The sequence below is a fragment of the Numenius arquata genome, chromosome W (genome assembly GCF_964106895.1).
Source record: "Numenius arquata chromosome W, bNumArq3.hap1.1, whole genome shotgun sequence".
NCBI lineage: Eukaryota > Metazoa > Chordata > Aves > Charadriiformes > Scolopacidae > Numenius > Numenius arquata.
The window spans coordinates 35,719,285-35,742,962 of record NC_133615.1 but is presented as its reverse complement, the minus strand read 5'-3'; positions in this window follow the sequence as shown (position 1 = coordinate 35,742,962).

Here is a 23,678-nt window from a genome sequence, read left to right as displayed (position 1 = left end):
ACACTGCCAGCCCCTATGGAAGGAACCCTACGGACCCCTACAGAACACTACTGGCTCCTGCGGTACTCTACAGGCCTCTAGGGAACCTAAGAAGCTCTACGGAGCCCTATGGATCCTTACGGAACAGTACGGGCCCCTTCAGACCTCTGCGGGCGCTTATGGAAACCTACAGGACCCTACGGAACTGTACGAGACTCTACAGGCCCCTAGGAAACACCACAGGCCCATACGGAACCCTACACAACCCTACGGAACTGTACGAGACTCTACAGGCCCCTAGGAAACACCACAGGCCCCTACGGAACCCTACACAACCCTCTGGAAACTTATGGCACCCTACAAGCTCCTACCAACCCCTGCGGGCACTTACACAACCCTACAGGCCCCTACGGAAATCTATGGGACTCCACGGGCCCCTAGGGAAGCCTACAGATTTCAACGGAACCCTACGAGCCCCTCTGGAACCCTACAGAATACTACAGGACCCGACAGCACTCTACAAGACCCTTAGCGACACAACGGAACCTCACTAAAACCCTATGGGCTCCTACAGAACACTGCAGGTGCCTACGGAACCCTACAGACCCCTACGGAATACTACCAGCCGCTACGGAAACCTATGGCCCCTACGGAACTCTACGGAACCTGACAGAAACACTGTGGGCCCCTACAGGCCCTTGCGGGCACTTGCAGAATTCTGCAAGAACCCACGGAACTTTATGGAACCCTACCAGCCCCTACGGAAGCCTAAAGACCCTTGCAGGCAGTTACGGAACGGTACAGGGCCCTAGGGAACTTTACCAGCCACTACGGAACTCTAGGGGCCCCTACGGAACCCTGCAGAACCCTCCAGAACCTTACAGAATCCCACGGATTCCTACAGACTCCTGCGGGCACTTACTCAACCCTAGAGGACCCTACGGAACACTGCCAGCCCCTATGGAAAGAAACCCTACGGACCCCTACAGAACACTACTGGCTCCTGCGGTACTCTACAGGCCTCTAGGGAACCTACGAAGCTCTACGGAGCCCTATGGATCCTTACAGAACAGTACGGGCCCCTTCAGACCTCTGCGGGCGCTTATGGAAACCTACAGGCCCCTAGGGAACACCACAGGCCCCTACGGAACTGTACGAGACTCTACAGGCCCCTAGGGAACACCACAGGCCCCTACGGAACCCTACACAACCCTCTGGAAACTTATGGCACCCTACAAGATCCTACCAACCCCTGCGGGCACTTACACAACCCTACAGGCCCCTACGGAAATCTACGGGACTCCACGGGCCCCTAGGGAAGCCTACAGATTTCAACGGAACCCTACGAGCCCCTCTGGAACCCTACAGAATACTCCAGGACCCGACAGCACTCTACAAGACCCTTAGCGACACAACGGAACCTCACTAAAACCCTATGGGCTCCTACAGAACACTGCAGGCGCCTACGGAACCCTACAGACCCCTACGGAACCCTACAGACACCTGCGGGCACTTCCAGAACCCTGCAGGCCCCTACAGAACGCTACAGGTCGATACAGAACCCCACAGGACCCTACGGAACTTTACCAGCCACTACGGAACTCTAGGGGCCCCTACGGAACCCTGCAGAACCCTCCGGAACCTTACAGAATCCCACAGACTCCTACAGACTGCTGCGGGCACTTACACAACCCTACAGGCCCCTACGGAACACTGCCAGCCCCTACGGAAGGAACCTTACGGGCCCCTACAGAACACTACTGGCTCCTGCGGTACTCTACAGGCCTCTAGGGAACCTACGAAGCTCTACTGAGCCCTGTGGATCCTTACGGAACAGTACGGGCCCCTTCAGACCTCTGCGGGCGCTTATGGAAACCTACAGGCCCCTAGGGAACACCACAGGCCCCTACGGAACCGTACAAGACTCTACAGGCCCCTAGGGAACACCACAGGCCCCTACGGAACCCTACACAACCCTCTGGAAACTTATGGCACCCTACAAGCTCCTACCAACCCCTGCGGGTACTTACACAAACCTACAGGCCCCTACGGAAATCTATGGGACTCTACGGGCCCCTAGGGAAGCCTACAGATTTTGACGGAACCCTACGAGCCCCTCTGGAACCCTACAGAATACTCCAGGACCCGACAGAACTCTACAAGACCCTTAGCGACACAACGGAACCTCACTAAAACCCTATGGGCTCCTACAGAACACTGCAGGTGCCTACGGAACCCTACAGACCCCTACGGAATACTACCAGCCACTACGGAAACCTATGGCCCCTACGGAACTCTACGGAACCTGACAGAAACATTGTGCGTCCCTACAGGCACTTGCGGGCACTTGCAGAACTCTGCAGGAACCCACGGAACTTTATGGAACCCTCCCAGCCCCTACGGAAGCCTAAAGACCCTTGCAGGCAGTTACGGAACGGTACAGGGCCCTAGGGAACTTTACCAGCCACTATGGAACTCTAGGGGCCCCTACGGAACCCTGCAGAACCCTCCGGAACCTTACAGAATCCCACAGACTCCTACAGACTCCTGCGGGCACTTACACAAACCTACAGGCCCCTACGGAACACTGCCAGCCCCTATGGAAGGAACCCTACGGACCCCTACAGAACACTACTGGCTCCTGCGGTACTCTACAGGCCTCTAGGGAACCTAAGAAGCTCTACGGAGCCCTATGGATCCTTACGGAACAGTACGGGCCCCTTCAGACCTCTGCGGGCGCTTATGGAAACCTACAGGACCCTACGGAACTGTACGAGACTCTACAGGCCCCTAGGAAACACCACAGGCCCATACGGAACCCTACACAACCCTACGGAACTGTACGAGACTCTACAGGCCCCTAGGAAACACCACAGGCCCCTACGGAACCCTACACAACCCTCTGGAAACTTATGGCACCCTACAAGCTCCTACCAACCCCTGCGGGCACTTACACAACCCTACAGGCCCCTACGGAAATCTATGGGACTCCACGGGCCCCTAGGGAAGCCTACAGATTTCAACGGAACCCTACGAGCCCCTCTGGAACCCTACAGAATACTACAGGACCCGACAGCACTCTACAAGACCCTTAGCGACACAACGGAACCTCACTAAAACCCTATGGGCTCCTACAGAACACTGCAGGTGCCTACGGAACCCTACAGACCCCTACGGAATACTACCAGCCGCTACGGAAACCTATGGCCCCTACGGAACTCTACGGAACCTGACAGAAACACTGTGGGCCCCTACAGGCCCTTGCGGGCACTTGCAGAATTCTGCAAGAACCCACGGAACTTTATGGAACCCTACCAGCCCCTACGGAAGCCTAAAGACCCTTGCAGGCAGTTACGGAACGGTACAGGGCCCTAGGGAACTTTACCAGCCACTACGGAACTCTAGGGGCCCCTACGGAACCCTGCAGAACCCTCCAGAACCTTACAGAATCCCACGGATTCCTACAGACTCCTGCGGGCACTTACTCAACCCTAGAGGACCCTACGGAACACTGCCAGCCCCTATGGAAAGAAACCCTACGGACCCCTACAGAACACTACTGGCTCCTGCGGTACTCTACAGGCCTCTAGGGAACCTACGAAGCTCTACGGAGCCCTATGGATCCTTACAGAACAGTACGGGCCCCTTCAGACCTCTGCGGGCGCTTATGGAAACCTACAGGCCCCTAGGGAACACCACAGGCCCCTACGGAACTGTACGAGACTCTACAGGCCCCTAGGGAACACCACAGGCCCCTACAGAACCCTACACAACCCTCTGGAAACTTATGGCACCCTACAAGATCCTACCAACCCCTGCGGGCACTTACACAACCCTACAGGCCCCTACGGAAATCTACGGGACTCCACGGGCCCCTAGGGAAGCCTACAGATTTCAACGGAACCCTACGAGCCCCTCTGGAACCCTACAGAATACTCCAGGACCCGACAGCACTCTACAAGACCCTTAGCGACACAACGGATCCTCACTAAAACCCTATGGGCTCCTACAGAACACTGCAGGCGCCTACGGAACCCTACAGACCCCTATGGAATACTACCAGCCGCTACGGAAACCTATGGCCCCTACGGAACTCTACGGAACCTGACAGAAACACTGTGGGCCCCTACAGGCCCTTGCGGGCACTTGCAGAATTCTGCAGGAACCCACGGAAATTTATGGAACCCTACCAGCCCCTACGGAAGCCTAAAGACCCTTGCAGGCAGTTACGGAACGGTACAGGGCCCTAGGGAACTTTACCAGCCACTACGGAACTCTAGGGGCCCCTACGGAACTCTGCAGAACCCTCCAGAACCTTACAGAATCCCACGGATTCCTACAGACTCCTGCGGGCACTTACTCAACCCTAGAGGACCCTACGGAACACTGCCAGCCCCTATGGAAGGAACCCTACGGACCCCTAGAGAACACTACTGGCTCCTGCGGTACTCTACAGGCCTCTAGGGAACCTACGAAGCTCTACGGAGCCCTATGGATCCTTACAGAACAGTACGGGCCCCTTCAGACCTCTGCGGGCGCTTATGGAAACCTACAGGCCCCTAGGGAACACCACAGGCCCCTACGGAACCGTACGAGACTCTACAGGCCCATAGGGAACACCACAGGCCCCTACGGAACCCTACACAACCCTCTGGAAACTTATGGCACCCTACAAGCTCCTACCAACCCCTGCGGGCACTTACACAACCCTACAGGTCCCTACGGAAATCTATGGGACTCCACGGGCCCCTAGGGAAGCCTACAGATTTCAACGGAACCCTACGAGCCCCTCTGGAACCCTACAGAATACTACAGGACCCGACAGCACTCTACAAGACCCTTAGCGACACAACGGAACCTCACTAAAACCCTATGGGCTCCTACAGAACACTGCAGGTGCCTACGGAACCCTACAGACCCCTACGGAATACTACCAGCCGCTACGGAAACCTATGGCCCCTACGGAACTCTACGGAACCTGACAGAAACACTGTGGGCCCCTACAGGCCCTTGCGGGCACTTGCAGAATTCTGCAAGAACCCACGGAACTTTATGGAACCCTACCAGCCCCTACGGAAGCCTAAAGACCCTTGCAGGCAGTTACGGAACGGTACAGGGCCCTAGGGAACTTTACCAGCCACTACGGAACTCTAGGGGCCCCTACGGAACCCTGCAGAACCCTCCAGAACCTTACAGAATCCCACGGATTCCTACAGACTCCTGCGGGCACTTACTCAACCCTAGAGGACCCTACGGAACACTGCCAGCCCCTATGGAAAGAAACCCTACGGACCCCTACAGAACACTACTGGCTCCTGCGGTACTCTACAGGCCTCTAGGGAACCTACGAAGCTCTACGGAGCCCTATGGATCCTTACAGAACAGTACGGGCCCCTTCAGACCTCTGCGGGCGCTTATGGAAACCTACAGGCCCCTAGGGAACACCACAGGCCCCTACGGAACTGTACGAGACTCTACAGGCCCCTAGGGAACACCACAGGCCCCTACGGAACCCTACACAACCCTCTGGAAACTTATGGCACCCTACAAGATCCTACCAACCCCTGCGGGCACTTACACAACCCTACAGGCCCCTACGGAAATCTACGGGACTCCACGGGCCCCTAGGGAAGCCTACAGATTTCAACGGAACCCTACGAGCCCCTCTGGAACCCTACAGAATACTCCAGGACCCGACAGCACTCTACAAGACCCTTAGCGACACAACGGAACCTCACTAAAACCCTATGGGCTCCTACAGAACACTGCAGGCGCCTACGGAACCCTACAGACCCCTATGGAATACTACCAGCCGCTACGGAAACCTATGGCCCCTACGGAACTCTACGGAACCTGACAGAAACACTGTGGGCCCCTACAGGCCCTTGCGGGCACTTGCAGAATTCTGCAGGAACCCACGGAAATTTATGGAACCCTACCAGCCCCTACGGAAGCCTAAAGACCCTTGCAGGCAGTTACGGAACGGTACAGGGCCCTAGGGAACTTTACCAGCCACTACGGAACTCTAGGGGCCCCTACGGAACTCTGCAGAACCCTCCAGAACCTTACAGAATCCCACGGATTCCTACAGACTCCTGCGGGCACTTACTCAACCCTAGAGGACCCTACGGAACACTGCCAGCCCCTATGGAAGGAACCCTACGGACCCCTAGAGAACACTACTGGCTCCTGCGGTACTCTACAGGCCTCTAGGGAACCTACGAAGCTCTACGGAGCCCTATGGATCCTTACAGAACAGTACGGGCCCCTTCAGACCTCTGCGGGCGCTTATGGAAACCTACAGGCCCCTAGGGAACACCACAGGCCCCTACGGAACCGTACGAGACTCTACAGGCCCATAGGGAACACCACAGGCCCCTACGGAACCCTACACAACCCTCTGGAAACTTATGGCACCCTACAAGCTCCTACCAACCCCTGCGGGCACTTACACAACCCTACAGGTCCCTACGGAAATCTATGGGACTCCACGGGCCCCTAGGGAAGCCTACAGATTTCAACGGAACCCTACGAGCCCCTCTGGAACCCTACAGAATACTACAGGACCCGACAGCACTCTACAAGACCCTTAGCGACACAACGGAACCTCACTAAAACCCTATGGGCTCCTACAGAACACTGCAGGTGCCTACGGAACCCTACAGACCCCTACGGAATACTACCAGCCGCTACGGAAACCTATGGCCCCTACGGAACTCTACGGAACCTGACAGAAACACTGTGGGCCCCTACAGGCCCTTGCGGGCACTTGCAGAATTCTGCAAGAACCCACGGAACTTTATGGAACCCTACCAGCCCCTACGGAAGCCTAAAGACCCTTGCAGGCAGTTACGGAACGGTACAGGGCCCTAGGGAACTTTACCAGCCACTACGGAACTCTAGGGGCCCCTACGGAACCCTGCAGAACCCTCCAGAACCTTACAGAATCCCACGGATTCCTACAGACTCCTGCGGGCACTTACTCAACCCTAGAGGACCCTACGGAACACTGCCAGCCCCTATGGAAAGAAACCCTACGGACCCCTACAGAACACTACTGGCTCCTGCGGTACTCTACAGGCCTCTAGGGAACCTACGAAGCTCTACGGAGCCCTATGGATCCTTACAGAACAGTACGGGCCCCTTCAGACCTCTGCGGGCGCTTATGGAAACCTACAGGCCCCTAGGGAACACCACAGGCCCCTACGGAACTGTACGAGACTCTACAGGCCCCTAGGGAACACCACAGGCCCCTACGGAACCCTACACAACCCTCTGGAAACTTATGGCACCCTACAAGATCCTACCAACCCCTGCGGGCACTTACACAACCCTACAGGCCCCTACGGAAATCTACGGGACTCCACGGGCCCCTAGGGAAGCCTACAGATTTCAACGGAACCCTACGAGCCCCTCTGGAACCCTACAGAATACTCCAGGACCCGACAGCACTCTACAAGACCCTTAGCGACACAACGGAACCTCACTAAAACCCTATGGGCTCCTACAGAACACTGCAGGCGCCTACGGAACCCTACAGACCCCTATGGAATACTACCAGCCGCTACGGAAACCTATGGCCCCTACGGAACTCTACGGAACCTGACAGAAACACTGTGGGCCCCTACAGGCCCTTGCGGGCACTTGCAGAATTCTGCAGGAACCCACGGAAATTTATGGAACCCTACCAGCCCCTACGGAAGCCTAAAGACCCTTGCAGGCAGTTACGGAACGGTACAGGGCCCTAGGGAACTTTACCAGCCACTACGGAACTCTAGGGGCCCCTACGGAACTCTGCAGAACCCTCCAGAACCTTACAGAATCCCACGGATTCCTACAGACTCCTGCGGGCACTTACTCAACCCTAGAGGACCCTACGGAACACTGCCAGCCCCTATGGAAGGAACCCTACGGACCCCTAGAGAACACTACTGGCTCCTGCGGTACTCTACAGGCCTCTAGGGAACCTACGAAGCTCTACGGAGCCCTATGGATCCTTACAGAACAGTACGGGCCCCTTCAGACCTCTGCGGGCGCTTATGGAAACCTACAGGCCCCTAGGGAACACCACAGGCCCCTACGGAACCGTACGAGACTCTACAGGCCCATAGGGAACACCACAGGCCCCTACGGAACCCTACACAACCCTCTGGAAACTTATGGCACCCTACAAGCTCCTACCAACCCCTGCGGGCACTTACACAACCCTACAGGTCCCTACGGAAATCTATGGGACTCCACGGGCCCCTAGGGAAGCCTACAGATTTCAACGGAACCCTACGAGCCCCTCTGGAACCCTACAGAATACTACAGGACCCGACAGCACTCTACAAGACCCTTAGCGACACAACGGAACCTCACTAAAACCCTATGGGCTCCTACAGAACACTGCAGGTGCCTACGGAACCCTACAGACCCCTACGGAATACTACCAGCCGCTACGGAAACCTATGGCCCCTACGGAACTCTACGGAACCTGACAGAAACACTGTGGGCCCCTACAGGCCCTTGCGGGCACTTGCAGAATTCTGCAAGAACCCACGGAACTTTATGGAACCCTACCAGCCCCTACGGAAGCCTAAAGACCCTTGCAGGCAGTTACGGAACGGTACAGGGCCCTAGGGAACTTTACCAGCCACTACGGAACTCTAGGGGCCCCTACGGAACCCTGCAGAACCCTCCAGAACCTTACAGAATCCCACGGATTCCTACAGACTCCTGCGGGCACTTACTCAACCCTAGAGAACCCTACGGAACACTGCCAGCCCCTATGGAAAGAAACCCTACGGACCCCTACAGAACACTACTGGCTCCTGCGGTACTCTACAGGCCTCTAGGGAACCTACGAAGCTCTACGGAGCCCTATGGATCCTTACAGAACAGTACGGGCCCCTTCAGACCTCTGCGGGCGCTTATGGAAACCTACAGGCCCCTAGGGAACACCACAGGCCCCTACGGAACTGTACGAGACTCTACAGGCCCCTAGGGAACACCACAGGCCCCTACGGAACCCTACACAACCCTCTGGAAACTTATGGCACCCTACAAGATCCTACCAACCCCTGCGGGCACTTACACAACCCTACAGGCCCCTACGGAAATCTACGGGACTCCACGGGCCCCTAGGGAAGCCTACAGATTTCAACGGAACCCTACGAGCCCCTCTGGAACCCTACAGAATACTCCAGGACCCGACAGCACTCTACAAGACCCTTAGCGACAGAACGGAACCTCACTAAAACCCTATGGGCTCCTACAGAACACTGCAGGCGCCTACGGAACCCTACAGACCCCTATGGAATACTACCAGCCGCTACGGAAACCTATGGCCCCTACGGAACTCTACGGAACCTGACAGAAACACTGTGGGCCCCTACAGGCCCTTGCGGGCACTTGCAGAATTCTGCAGGAACCCACGGAAATTTATGGAACCCTACCAGCCCCTACGGAAGCCTAAAGACCCTTGCAGGCAGTTACGGAACGGTACAGGGCCCTAGGGAACTTTACCAGCCACTACGGAACTCTAGGGGCCCCTACGGAACTCTGCAGAACCCTCCAGAACCTTACAGAATCCCACGGATTCCTACAGACTCCTGCGGGCACTTACTCAACCCTAGAGGACCCTACGGAACACTGCCAGCCCCTATGGAAGGAACCCTACGGACCCCTAGAGAACACTACTGGCTCCTGCGGTACTCTACAGGCCTCTAGGGAACCTACGAAGCTCTACGGAGCCCTATGGATCCTTACAGAACAGTACGGGCCCCTTCAGACCTCTGCGGGCGCTTATGGAAACCTACAGGCCCCTAGGGAACACCACAGGCCCCTACGGAACCGTACGAGACTCTACAGGCCCATAGGGAACACCACAGGCCCCTACGGAACCCTACACAACCCTCTGGAAACTTATGGCACCCTACAAGCTCCTACCAACCCCTGCGGGCACTTACACAACCCTACAGGTCCCTACGGAAATCTATGGGACTCCACGGGCCCCTAGGGAAGCCTACAGATTTCAACGGAACCCTACGAGCCCCTCTGGAACCCTACAGAATACTACAGGACCCGACAGCACTCTACAAGACCCTTAGCGACACAACGGAACCTCACTAAAACCCTATGGGCTCCTACAGAACACTGCAGGTGCCTACGGAACCCTACAGACCCCTACGGAATACTACCAGCCGCTACGGAAACCTATGGCCCCTACGGAACTCTACGGAACCTGACAGAAACACTGTGGGCCCCTACAGGCCCTTGCGGGCACTTGCAGAATTCTGCAAGAACCCACGGAACTTTATGGAACCCTACCAGCCCCTACGGAAGCCTAAAGACCCTTGCAGGCAGTTACGGAACGGTACAGGGCCCTAGGGAACTTTACCAGCCACTACGGAACTCTAGGGGCCCCTACGGAACCCTGCAGAACCCTCCAGAACCTTACAGAATCCCACGGATTCCTACAGACTCCTGCGGGCACTTACTCAACCCTAGAGAACCCTACGGAACACTGCCAGCCCCTATGGAAAGAAACCCTACGGACCCCTACAGAACACTACTGGCTCCTGCGGTACTCTACAGGCCTCTAGGGAACCTACGAAGCTCTACGGAGCCCTATGGATCCTTACAGAACAGTACGGGCCCCTTCAGACCTCTGCGGGCGCTTATGGAAACCTACAGGCCCCTAGGGAACACCACAGGCCCCTACGGAACTGTACGAGACTCTACAGGCCCCTAGGGAACACCACAGGCCCCTACGGAACCCTACACAACCCTCTGGAAACTTATGGCACCCTACAAGATCCTACCAACCCCTGCGGGCACTTACACAACCCTACAGGCCCCTACGGAAATCTACGGGACTCCACGGGCCCCTAGGGAAGCCTACAGATTTCAACGGAACCCTACGAGCCCCTCTGGAACCCTACAGAATACTCCAGGACCCGACAGCACTCTACAAGACCCTTAGCGACACAACGGAACCTCACTAAAACCCTATGGGCTCCTACAGAACACTGCAGGCGCCTACGGAACCCTACAGACCCCTATGGAATACTACCAGCCGCTACGGAAACCTATGGCCCCTACGGAACTCTACGGAACCTGACAGAAACACTGTGGGCCCCTACAGGCCCTTGCGGGCACTTGCAGAATTCTGCAGGAACCCACGGAAATTTATGGAACCCTACCAGCCCCTACGGAAGCCTAAAGACCCTTGCAGGCAGTTACGGAACGGTACAGGGCCCTAGGGAACTTTACCAGCCACTACGGAACTCTAGGGGCCCCTACGGAACTCTGCAGAACCCTCCAGAACCTTACAGAATCCCACGGATTCCTACAGACTCCTGCGGGCACTTACTCAACCCTAGAGGACCCTACGGAACACTGCCAGCCCCTATGGAAGGAACCCTACGGACCCCTAGAGAACACTACTGGCTCCTGCGGTACTCTACAGGCCTCTAGGGAACCTACGAAGCTCTACGGAGCCCTATGGATCCTTACAGAACAGTACGGGCCCCTTCAGACCTCTGCGGGCGCTTATGGAAACCTACAGGCCCCTAGGGAACACCACAGGCCCCTACGGAACCGTACGAGACTCTACAGGCCCATAGGGAACACCACAGGCCCCTACGGAACCCTACACAACCCTCTGGAAACTTATGGCACCCTACAAGCTCCTACCAACCCCTGCGGGCACTTACACAACCCTACAGGTCCCTACGGAAATCTACGGGACTCTATGGGCCCCTAGGGAACCCTACGGATTTTGACGGAACCCTACCAGCCCCTCTGGAACCCTACAGAATACTCCAGGACCCGACAGCACTCTACAAGACCCTTAGCGACACAACGGAACCTCACTAAAACCCTATGGGCTCTTACAGAACACTGCAGGTGCCTACGGAACCCTACAGACCCCTACGGAATACTACCAGCCGCTACGGAAACCTATGGCCCCTACGGAACTCTACGGAACCTGACAGAAACACTGTGCGCCCCTACAGGCCCTTGCGGGCACTTGCAGAATTCTGCAAGAACCCACGGAACTTTATGGAACCCTACCAGCCCCTACGGAAGCCTAAAGACCCTTGCAGGCAGTTACGGAACGGTACAGGGCCCTAGGGAACTTTACCAGCCACTACGGAACTCTAGGGGCCCCTACGGAACCCTGCAGAACCCTCCAGAACCTTACAGAATCCCACGGATTCCTACAGACTCCTGCGGGCACTTACTCAACCCTAGAGGACCCTACGGAACACTGCCAGCCCCTATGGAAGGAACCCTACGGACCCCTACAGAACACTACTGGCTCCTGCGGTACTCTACAGGCCTCTAGGGAACCTACGAAGCTCTACGGAGCCCTATGGATCCTTACAGAACAGTACGGGCCCCTTCAGACCTCTGCGGGCGCTTATGGAAACCTACAGGCCCCTAGGGAACACCACAGGCCCCTACGGAACTGTACGAGACTCTACAGGCCCCTAGGGAACACCACAGGCCCCTACGGAACCCTACACAACCCTCTGGAAACTTATGGCACCCTACAAGATCCTACCAACCCCTGCGGGCACTTACACAACCCTACAGGCCCCTACGGAAATCTACGGGACTCCACGGGCCCCTAGGGAAGCCTACAGATTTCAACGGAACCCTACGAGCCCCTCTGGAACCCTACAGAATACTCCAGGACCCGACAGCACTCTACAAGACCCTTAGCGACACAACGGAACCTCACTAAAACCCTATGGGCTCCTACAGAACACTGCAGGCGCCTACGGAACCCTACAGACCCCTATGGAATACTACCAGCCGCTACGGAAACCTATGGCCCCTACGGAACTCTACGGAACCTGACAGAAACACTGTGGGCCCCTACAGGCCCTTGCGGGCACTTGCAGAATTCTGCAGGAACCCACGGAAATTTATGGAACCCTACCAGCCCCTACGGAAGCCTAAAGACCCTTGCAGGCAGTTACGGAACGGTACAGGGCCCTAGGGAACTTTACCAGCCACTACGGAACTCTAGGGGCCCCTACGGAACTCTGCAGAACCCTCCAGAACCTTACAGAATCCCACGGATTCCTACAGACTCCTGCGGGCACTTACTCAACCCTAGAGGACCCTACGGAACACTGCCAGCCCCTATGGAAGGAACCCTACGGACCCCTAGAGAACACTACTGGCTCCTGCGGTACTCTACAGGCCTCTAGGGAACCTACGAAGCTCTACGGAGCCCTATGGATCCTTACAGAACAGTACGGGCCCCTTCAGACCTCTGCGGGCGCTTATGGAAACCTACAGGCCCCTAGGGAACACCACAGGCCCCTACGGAACCGTACGAGACTCTACAGGCCCATAGGGAACACCACAGGCCCCTACGGAACCCTACACAACCCTCTGGAAACTTATGGCACCCTACAAGCTCCTACCAACCCCTGCGGGCACTTACACAACCCTACAGGTCCCTACGGAAATCTACGGGACTCTATGGGCCCCTAGGGAACCCTACGGATTTTGACGGAACCCTACCAGCCCCTCTGGAACCCTACAGAATACTCCAGGACCCGACAGCACTCTACAAGACCCTTAGCGACACAACGGAACCTCACTAAAACCCTATGGGCTCTTACAGAACACTGCAGGTGCCTACGGAACCCTACAGACCCCTACGGAATACTACCAGCCGCTACGGAAACCTATGGCCCCTACGGAACTCTACGGAACCTGACAGAAACACTGTGCGCCCCTACAGGCCCTTGCGGGCACTTGCAGAATTCTGCAAGAACCCACGGAACTTTATGGAACCCTACCAGCCCCTACGGAAGCCTAAAGACCCTTGCAGGCAGTTACGGAACGGTACAGGGCCCTAGGGAACTTTACCAGCCACTACGGAACTCTAGGGGCCCCTACGGAACCCTGCAGAACCCTCCAGAACCTTACAGAATCCCACGGATTCCTACAGACTCCTGCGGGCACTTACTCAACCATAGAGGACACTACGGAACACTGCCAGCCCCTATGGAAGGAACCCTACGGACCCCTACAGAACACTACTGGCTCCTGCGGTACTCTACAGGCCTCTAGGGAACCTACGAAGCTCTACGGAGCCCTATGGATCCTTACAGAACAGTACGGGCCCCTTCAGACCTCTGCGGGCGCTTATGGAAACCTACAGGCCCCTAGGGAACACCACAGGCCCCTACGGAACCGTACGAGACTCTACAGGCCCATAGGGAACACCACAGGCCCCTACGGAACCCTACACAACCCTCTGGAAACTTATGGCACCCTACAAGATCCTACCAACCCCTGCGGGCACTTACACAACCCTACAGGCCCCTACGGAAATCTACGGGACTCTATGGGCCCCTAGGGAACCCTACGGATTTTGACGGAACCCTACCAGCCCCTCTGGAACCCTACAGAATACTCCAGGACCTGACAGCACTCTACAAGACCCTTAGCGACACAACGGAACCTCACTAAAACCCTATGGGCTCCTACAGAACACTGCAGGTGCCTACGGAACCCTACAGACCCCTACGGAATACTACCAGCCGCTACGGAAACCTATGGCCCCTACGGAACTCTACGGAACCTGACAGAAACACTGTGGGCCCCTACAGGCCCTTGCGGGCACTTGCAGAATTCTGCAGGAACCCACGGAACTTTATGGAACCCTACCAGCCCCTACGGAAGCCTAAAGACCCTTGCAGGCAGTTACGGAACGGTACAGGGCCCTACGGAACTTTACCAGCCACTATGGAACTCTAGGGGCCCCTACGGAACCCTGCAGAACCCTCCGGAACCTTACAGAATCCCACAGACTCCTACAGACTCCTGCGGGCATTTACTCAACCCTAGAGGACCCTACGGAACACTGCCAGCCCCTATGGAAGGAACCCTACGGGCCCCTAGAGAACACTACTGGCTCCTGCGGTACTCTACAGGCCTCTAGGGAACCTACGAAGCTCTACGGAGCCCTATGGATCCTTACAGAACAGTACGGGCCCCTTCAGACCTCTGCGGGCGCTTATGGAAACCTACAGGCCCCTAGGGAACACCACAGGCCCCTACGGAACCGTACGAGACTCTACAGGCCCATAGGGAACACCACAGGCCCCTACGGAACCCTACACAACCCTCTGGAAACTTATGGCACCCTACAAGATCCTACCAACCCCTGCGGGTACTTACACAACCCTACATGTCCCTACGGAAATCTACGGGACTCTATGGGCCCCTAGGGAACCCTACGGATTTTGACGGAACCCTACCAGCCCCTCTGGAACCCTACAGAATACTCCAGGACCCGACAGAACTCTACAAGACCCTTAGCGACACAACGGAACCTCACTAAAACCCTATGGGCTCCTACAGAACACTGCAGGTGCCTACGGAACCCTACAGACCCCTACGGAATACTACCAGCCACTACGGAAACCTATGGCCCCTACGGAACTCTACGGAACCTGACAGAAACATTGTGCGCCCCTACAGGCCCTTGCGGGCACTTGCAGAACTCTGCAGGAACCCGCGGAACTTTATGGAACCCTCCCAGCCCCTACGGAAGCCTAAAGACCCTTGCAGGCAGTTACGGAACGGTACAGGGCCCTACGGAACTTTACCAGCCACTATGGAACTCTAGGGGCCCCTACGGAACCCTGCAGAACCCTCCGGAACCTTACAGAATCCCACAGACTCCTACAGACTCCTGCGGGCACTTACTCAACCCTAGAGGACCCTACGGAACACTGCCAGCCCCTATGGAAGGAACCCTACGGGCCCCTAGAGAACACTACTGGCTCCTGCGGTACTCTACAGGCCTCTAGGGAACCTACGAAGCTCTACGGAGCCCTATGGATCCTTACGGAACAGTACGGGCCCCTTCAGACCTCTGCGGGCGCTTATGGAAACCTACAGGCCCCTAGGGAACACCACAGGCCCCTACGGAACCGTACGAGACTCTACAGGCCCCTAGGGAACACCACAGGCCCCTACGGAACCCTACACAACCCTCTAAAAACTTATGGCACCCTACAAGATCCTACCAACCCCTGCGGGCACTTACACAACCCTACAGGCCCCTACGGAAATCTACGGGACTCTATGGGCCCCTAGGGAACCCTACGGATTTTGACGGAACCCTACCAGCCCCTCTGGAACCCTACAGAATACTCCAGGACCTGACAGCACTCTACAAGACCCTTAGCGACACAACGGAACCTCACTAAAACCCTATGGGCTCCTACAGAACACTGCAGGTGCCTACGGAACCCTACAGACCCCTATGGAATACTACCAGCCGCTACGGAAACCTATGGCCCCTACGGAACTCTACGGAACCTGACAGAAACACTGTGGGCCCCTACAGGCCCTTGCGGGCACTTGCAGAATTCTGCAGGAACCCACGGAACTTTATGGAACCCTACCAGCCCCTACGGAAGCCTAAAGACCCTTGCAGGCAGTTACGGAACGGTACAGGGCCCTAGGGAACTTTACCAGCCACTACGGAACTCTAGGGGCCCCTACGGAACTCTGCAGAACCCTCCAGAACCTTACAGAATCCCACGGATTCCTACAGACTCCTGCGGGCACTTACTCAACCCTAGAGGACCCTACGGAACACTGCCAGCCCCTATGGAAGGAACCCTACGGGCCCCTAGAGAACACTACTGGCTCCTGCGGTACTCTACAGGCCTCTAGGGAACCTACGAAGCTCTACGGAGCCCTATGGATCCTTACGGAACAGTACGGGCCCCTTCAGACCTCTGCGGGCGCTTATGGAAACCTACAGGCCCCTAGGGAACACCACAGGCCCCTACGGAACCGTACGAGACTCTACAGGCCCATAGGGAACACCACAGGCCCCTACGGAACCCTACACAACCCTCTGGAAACTTATGGCACCCTACAAGATCCTACCAACCCCTGCGGGCACTTACACAACCCTACAGGCCCCTACGGAAATCTACGGGACTCTATGGGCCCCTAGGGAACCCTACGGATTTTGACGGAACCCTACCAGCCCCTCTGGAACCCTACAGAATACTCCAGGACCTGACAGCACTCTACAAGACCCTTAGCGACACAACGGAACCTCACTAAAACCCTATGGGCTCCTACAGAACACTGCAGGTGCCTACGGAACCCTACAGACCCCTACGGAATACTACCAGCCGCTACGGAAACCTATGGCCCCTACGGAACTCTACGGAACCTGACAGAAACACTGTGGGCCCCTACAGGCCCTTGCGGGCACTTGCAGAACTCTGCAGGAACCCACGGAACTTTATGGAACCCTCCCAGCCCCTACGGAAGCCTAAAGACCCTTGCAGGCAGTTACGGAACGGTACAGGGCCCTACGGAACTTTACCAGCCACTATGGAACTCTAGGGGCCCCTACGGAACCCTGCAGAACCCTCCGGAACCTTACAGAATCCCACAGACTCCTACAGACTCCTGCGGGCACTTACTCAACCCTAGAGGACCCTACGGAACACTGCCAGCCCCTATGGAAGGAACCCTACGGGCCCCTAGAGAACACTACTGGCTCCTGCGGTACTCTACAGGCCTCTAGGGAACCTACGAAGCTCTACGGAGCCCTATGGATCCTTACAGAACAGTACGGGCCCCTTCAGACCTCTGCGGGCGTTTATGGAAAGCTACAGGCCCCTAGGGAACACCACAGGCCCCTACGGAACCGTACGAGACTCTACAGGCCCCTAGGGAACACCACAGGCCCCTACGGAACCCTACACAACCCTCTGGAAACTTATGGCACCCTACAAGCTCCTACCAACCCCTGCGGGCACTTACACAACCCTACAGGCCCCTACGGAAATCTATGGGACTCTACGGGCCCCTAGGGAACCCTACGGATTTTGACGGAACCCTACGAGCTCCTCTGGAACCCTACAGAATACTCCAGGACCCGACAGAACTCTACAAGACCCTTAGCGACACAACGGAACCTCACTAAAACCCTATGGGCTCCTACAGAACACTGCAGGTGCCTACGGAACCCTACAGACCCCTACGGAATACTACCAGCCACTACGGAAACCTATGGCCCCTACGGAACTCTACGGAACCTGACAGAAACATTGTGCGCCCCTACAGGCACTTGCGGGCACTTGCAGAACTCTGCAGGAACCCACGGAACTTTATGGAACCCTACCAGCCCCTACGGAAGCCTAAAGACCCTTGCAGGCAGTTACGGAACGGTACAGGGCCCTACGGAACTTTACCAGCCACTATGGAACTCTAGGGGCCCCTACGGAACCCTGCAGAACCCTCCGGAACCTTACAGAATCCCACAGACTCCTACAGACTCCTGCGGGCACTTACTCAACCCTAGAGGACCCTACGGAACACTGCCAGCCCCTATGGAAGGAACCCTACGGGCCCCTAGAGAACACTACTGGCTCCTGCGGTACTCTACAGGCCTCTAGGGAACCTACGAAGCTCTACGGAGCCCTATGGATCCTTACGGAACAGTACGGGCCCCTTCAGACCTCTGCGGGCGCTTATGGAAACCTACAGGCCCCTAGGGAACACCACAGGCCCCTACGGAACCGTACGAGACTCTACAGGCCCATAGGGAACACCACAGGCCCCTACGGAACCCTACACAACCCTCTGGAAACTTATGGCACCCTACAAGATCCTACCAACCCCTGCGGGCACTTACACAACCCTACAGGCCCCTACGGAAATCTACGGGACTCTATGGGCCCCTAGGGAACCCTACGGATTTTGACGGAACCCTACCAGCCCCTCTGGAACCCTACAGAATACTCCAGGACCTGACAGAACTCTACAAGACCCTTAGCGACACAACGGAACCTCACTAAAACCCTATGGGCTCCTACAGAACACTGCAGGTGCCTACGGAACCCTACAGACCCCTACGGAATACTACCAGCCGCTACGGAAACCTATGGCCCCTACGGAACTCTACGGAACCTGACAGAAACACTGTGGGCCCCTACAGGCCCTTGCGGGCACTTGCAGAACTCTGCAGGAACCCACGGAACTTTATGGAACCCTCCCAGCCCCTACGGAAGCCTAAAGACCCTTGCAGGCAGTTACGGAACGGTACAGGGCCCTACGGAACTTTACCAGCCACTATGGAACTCTAGGGGCCCCTACGGAACCCTGCAGAACCCTCCGGAACCTTACAGAATCCCACAGACTCCTACAGACTCCTGCGGGCACTTACTCAACCCTAGAGGACCCTACGGAACACTGCCAGCCCCTATGGAAGGAACCCTACGGGCCCCTAGAGAACACTACTGGCTCCTGCGGTACTCTACAGGCCTCTAGGGAACCTACGAAGCTCTACGGAGCCCTATGGATCCTTACAGAACAGTACGGGCCCCTTCAGACCTCTGCGGGCGTTTATGGAAACCTACAGGCCCCTAGGGAACACCACAGGCCCCTACGGAACCGTACGAGACTCTACAGGCCCATAGGGAACACCACAGGCCCCTACGGAACCCTACACAACCCTCTGGAAACTTATGGCACCCTACAAGCTCCTACCAACCCCTGCGGGCACTTACACAACCCTACAGGCCCCTACGGAAATCTATGGGACTCTACGGGCCCCTAGGGAACCCTACGGATTTTGACGGAACCCTACGAGCTCCTCTGGAACCCTACAGAATACTCCAGGACCCGACAGAACTCTACAAGACCCTTAGCGACACAACGGAACCTCACTAAAACCCTATGGGCTCCTACAGAACACTGCAGGTGCCTACGGAACCCTACAGACCCCTACGGAATACTACCAGCCACTACGGAAACTTATGGCCCCTACGGAACTCTACGGAACCTGACAGAAACATTGTGCGCCCCTACAGGCACTTGCGGGCACTTGCAGAACTCTGCAGGAACCCACGGAACTTTATGGAACCCTACCAGCCCCTACGGAAGCCTAAAGACCCTTGCAGGCAGTTACGGAACGGTACAGGGCCCTACGGAACTTTACCAGCCACTATGGAACTCTAGGGGCCCCTACGGAACCCTGCAGAACCCTCCGGAACCTTACAGAATCCCACAGACTCCTACAGACTCCTGCGGGCACTTACTCAACCCTAGAGGACCCTACGGAACACTGCCAGCCCCTATGGAAGGAACCCTACGGGCCCCTAGAGAACACTACTGGCTCCTGCGGTACTCTACAGGCCTCTAGGGAACCTACGAAGCTCTACGGAGCCCTATGGATCCTTACGGAACAGTACGGGCCCCTTCAGACCTCTGCGGGCGCTTATGGAAACCTACAGGCCCCTAGGGAACACCACAGGCCCCTACGGAACCGTACGAGACTCTACAGGCCCATAGGGAACACCACAGGCCCCTACGGAACCCTACACAACCCTCTGGAAACTTATGGCACCCTACAAGATCCTACCAACCCCTGCGGGCACTTACACAACCCTACAGGCCCCTACGGAAATCTACGGGACTCTATGGGCCCCTAGGGAACCCTACGGATTTTGACGGAACCCTACCAGCCCCTCTGGAACCCTACAGAATACTCCAGGACCTGACAGCACTCTACAAGACCCTTAGCGACACAATGGAACCTCACTAAAACCCTATGGGCTCCTACAGAACACTGCAGGTGCCTACGGAACCCTACAGACCCCTACGGAATACTACCAGCCGCTACGGAAACCTATGGCCCCTACGGAACTCTACGGAACCTGACAGAAACACTGTGGGCCCCTACAGGCCCTTGCGGGCACTTGCAGAACTCTGCAGGAACCCACGGAACTTTATGGAACCCTCCCAGCCCCTACGGAAGCCTAAAGACCCTTGCAGGCAGTTACGGAACGGTACAGGGCCCTAGGGAACTTTACCAGCCACTATGGAACTCTAGGGGCCCCTACGGAACCCTGCAGAACCCTCCGGAACCTTACAGAATCCCACAGACTCCTACAGACTCCTGCGGGCACTTACTCAACCCTAGAGGACCCTACGGAACACTGCCAGCCCCTATGGAAGGAACCCTACGGGCCCCTAGAGAACACTACTGGCTCCTGCGGTACTCTACAGGCCTCTAGGGAACCTACGAAGCTCTACGGAGCCCTATGGATCCTTACAGAACAGTACGGGCCCCTTCAGACCTCTGCGGGCGCTTATGGAAACCTACAGGCCCCTAGGGAACACCACAGGCCCCTACGGAACCGTACGAGACTCTACAGGCCCATAGGGAACACCACAGGCCCCTACGGAACCCTACACAACCCTCTGGAAACTTATGGCACCCTACAAGCTCCTACCAACCCCTGCGGGCACTTACACAACCCTACAGGTCCCTACGGAAATCTATGGGACTCTACGGGCCCCTAGGGAACCCTACAGATTTTGACGGAACCCTACGAGCCCCTCTGGAACCCTACAGAATACTACAGGACCCGACAGAACTCTACAAGACCCTTAGCGACACAACGGAACCTCACTAAAACCCTATGGGCTCCTACAGAACACTGCAGGTGCCTACGGAACCCTACAGACCCCTACGGAATACTACCAGCCACTACGGAAACCTATGGCCCCTACGGAACTCTACGGAACCTGACAGAAACATTGTGCGCCCCTACAGGCCCTTGCGGGCACTTGCAGAACTCTGCAGGAACCCACGGAACTTTATGGAACCCTCCCAGCCCCTACGGAAGCCTAAAGACCCTTGCAGGCAGTTACGGAACGGTACAGGGCCCTAGGGAACTTTACCAGCCACTATGGAACTCTAGGGGCCCCTACGGAACCCTGCAGAACCCTCCGGAACCTTACAGAATCCCACAGACTCCTACAGACTCCTGCGGGCACTTACTCAACCCTAGAGGACCCTACGGAACACTGCCAGCCCCTATGGAAGGAACCCTACGGGCCCCTAGAGAACACTACTGGCTCCTGCGGTACTCTACAGGCCTCTAGGGAACCTACGAAGCTCTACGGAGCCCTATGGATCCTTACGGAACAGTACGGGCCCCTTCAGACCTCTGCGGGCGCTTATGGAAACCTACAGGCCCCTAGGGAACACCACAGGCCCCTACGGAACCGTACGAGACTCTACAGGCCCATAGGGAACACCACAGGCCCCTACGGAACCCTACACAACCCTCTGGAAACTTATGGCACCCTACAAGCTCCTACCAACCCCTGCGGGCACTTACACAACCCTACAGGCCCCTACGGAAATCTATGGGACTCTACGGGCCCCTAGGGAACCCTACAGATTTTGACGGAACCCTACGAGCCCCTCTGGAACCCTACAGAATATTCCAGGACCCGACAGAACTCTACAAGACCCTTAGCGACACAACGGAACCTCACTAAAACCCTATGGGCTCCTACAGAACACTGCAGGTGCCTACGGAACCCTACAGACCCCTACGGAATACTACCAGCCACTACGGAAACCTATGGCCCCTACGGAACTCTACGGAACCTGACAGAAACATTGTGCGCCCCTACAGGCACTTGCGGGCACTTGCAGAACTCTGCAGGAACCCACGGAACTTTATGGAACCCTACCAGCCCCTACGGAAGCCTAAAGACCCTTGCAGGCAGTTACGGAACGGTACAGGGCCCTACGGAACTTTACCAGCCACTATGGAACTCTAGGGGCCCCTACAGAACCCTGCAGAACCCTCCGGAACCTTACAGAATCCCACAGACTCCTACAGACTCCTGCGGGCACTTACTCAACCCTAGAGGACCCTACGGAACACTGCCAGCCCCTATGGAAGGAACCCTACGGGCCCCTAGAGAACACTACTGGCTCCTGCGGTACTCTACAGGCCTCTAGGGAACCTACGAAGCTCTACGGAGCCCTATGGATCCTTACGGAACAGTACGGGCCCCTTCAGACCTCTGCGGGCGCTTATGGAAACCTACAGGCCCCTAGGGAACACCACAGGCCCCTACGGAACCGTACGAGACTCTACAGGCCCATAGGGAACACCACAGGCCCCTACGGAACCCTACACAACCCTCTGGAAACTTATGGCACCCTACAAGATCCTACCAACCCCTGCGGGCACTTACACAACCCTACAGGCCCCTACGGAAATCTACGGGACTCTATGGGCCCCTAGGGAACCCTACAGATTTTGACGGAACTCTACGAGCCCCTCTGGAACCCTACAGAATACTCCAGGACCCGACAGAACTCTACAAGACCCTTAGCGACACAACGGAACCTCACTAAAACCCTATGGGCTCCTACAGAACACTGCAGGTGCCTACGGAACCCTACAGACCCCTATGGAATACTACCAGCCGCTACGGAAACCTATGGCCCCTACGGAACTCTACGGAACCTGACAGAAACACTGTGGGCCCCTACAGGCCCTTGCGGGCACTTGCAGAATTCTGCAGGAACCCACGGAACTTTATGGAACCCTCCCAGCCCCTACGGAAGCCTAAAGACCCTTGCAGGCAGTTACGGAACGGTACAGGGCCCTAGGGAACTTTACCAGCCACTACGGAACTCTAGGGGCCCCTACGGAACTCTGCAGAACCCTCCAGAACCTTACAGAATCCCACGGATTCCTACAGACTCCTGCGGGCACTTACTCAACCCTAGAGGACCCTACGGAACACTGCCAGCCCCTATGGAAGGAACCCTACGGACCCCTACAGAACACTACTGGCTCCTGCGGTACTCTACAGGCCTCTAGGGA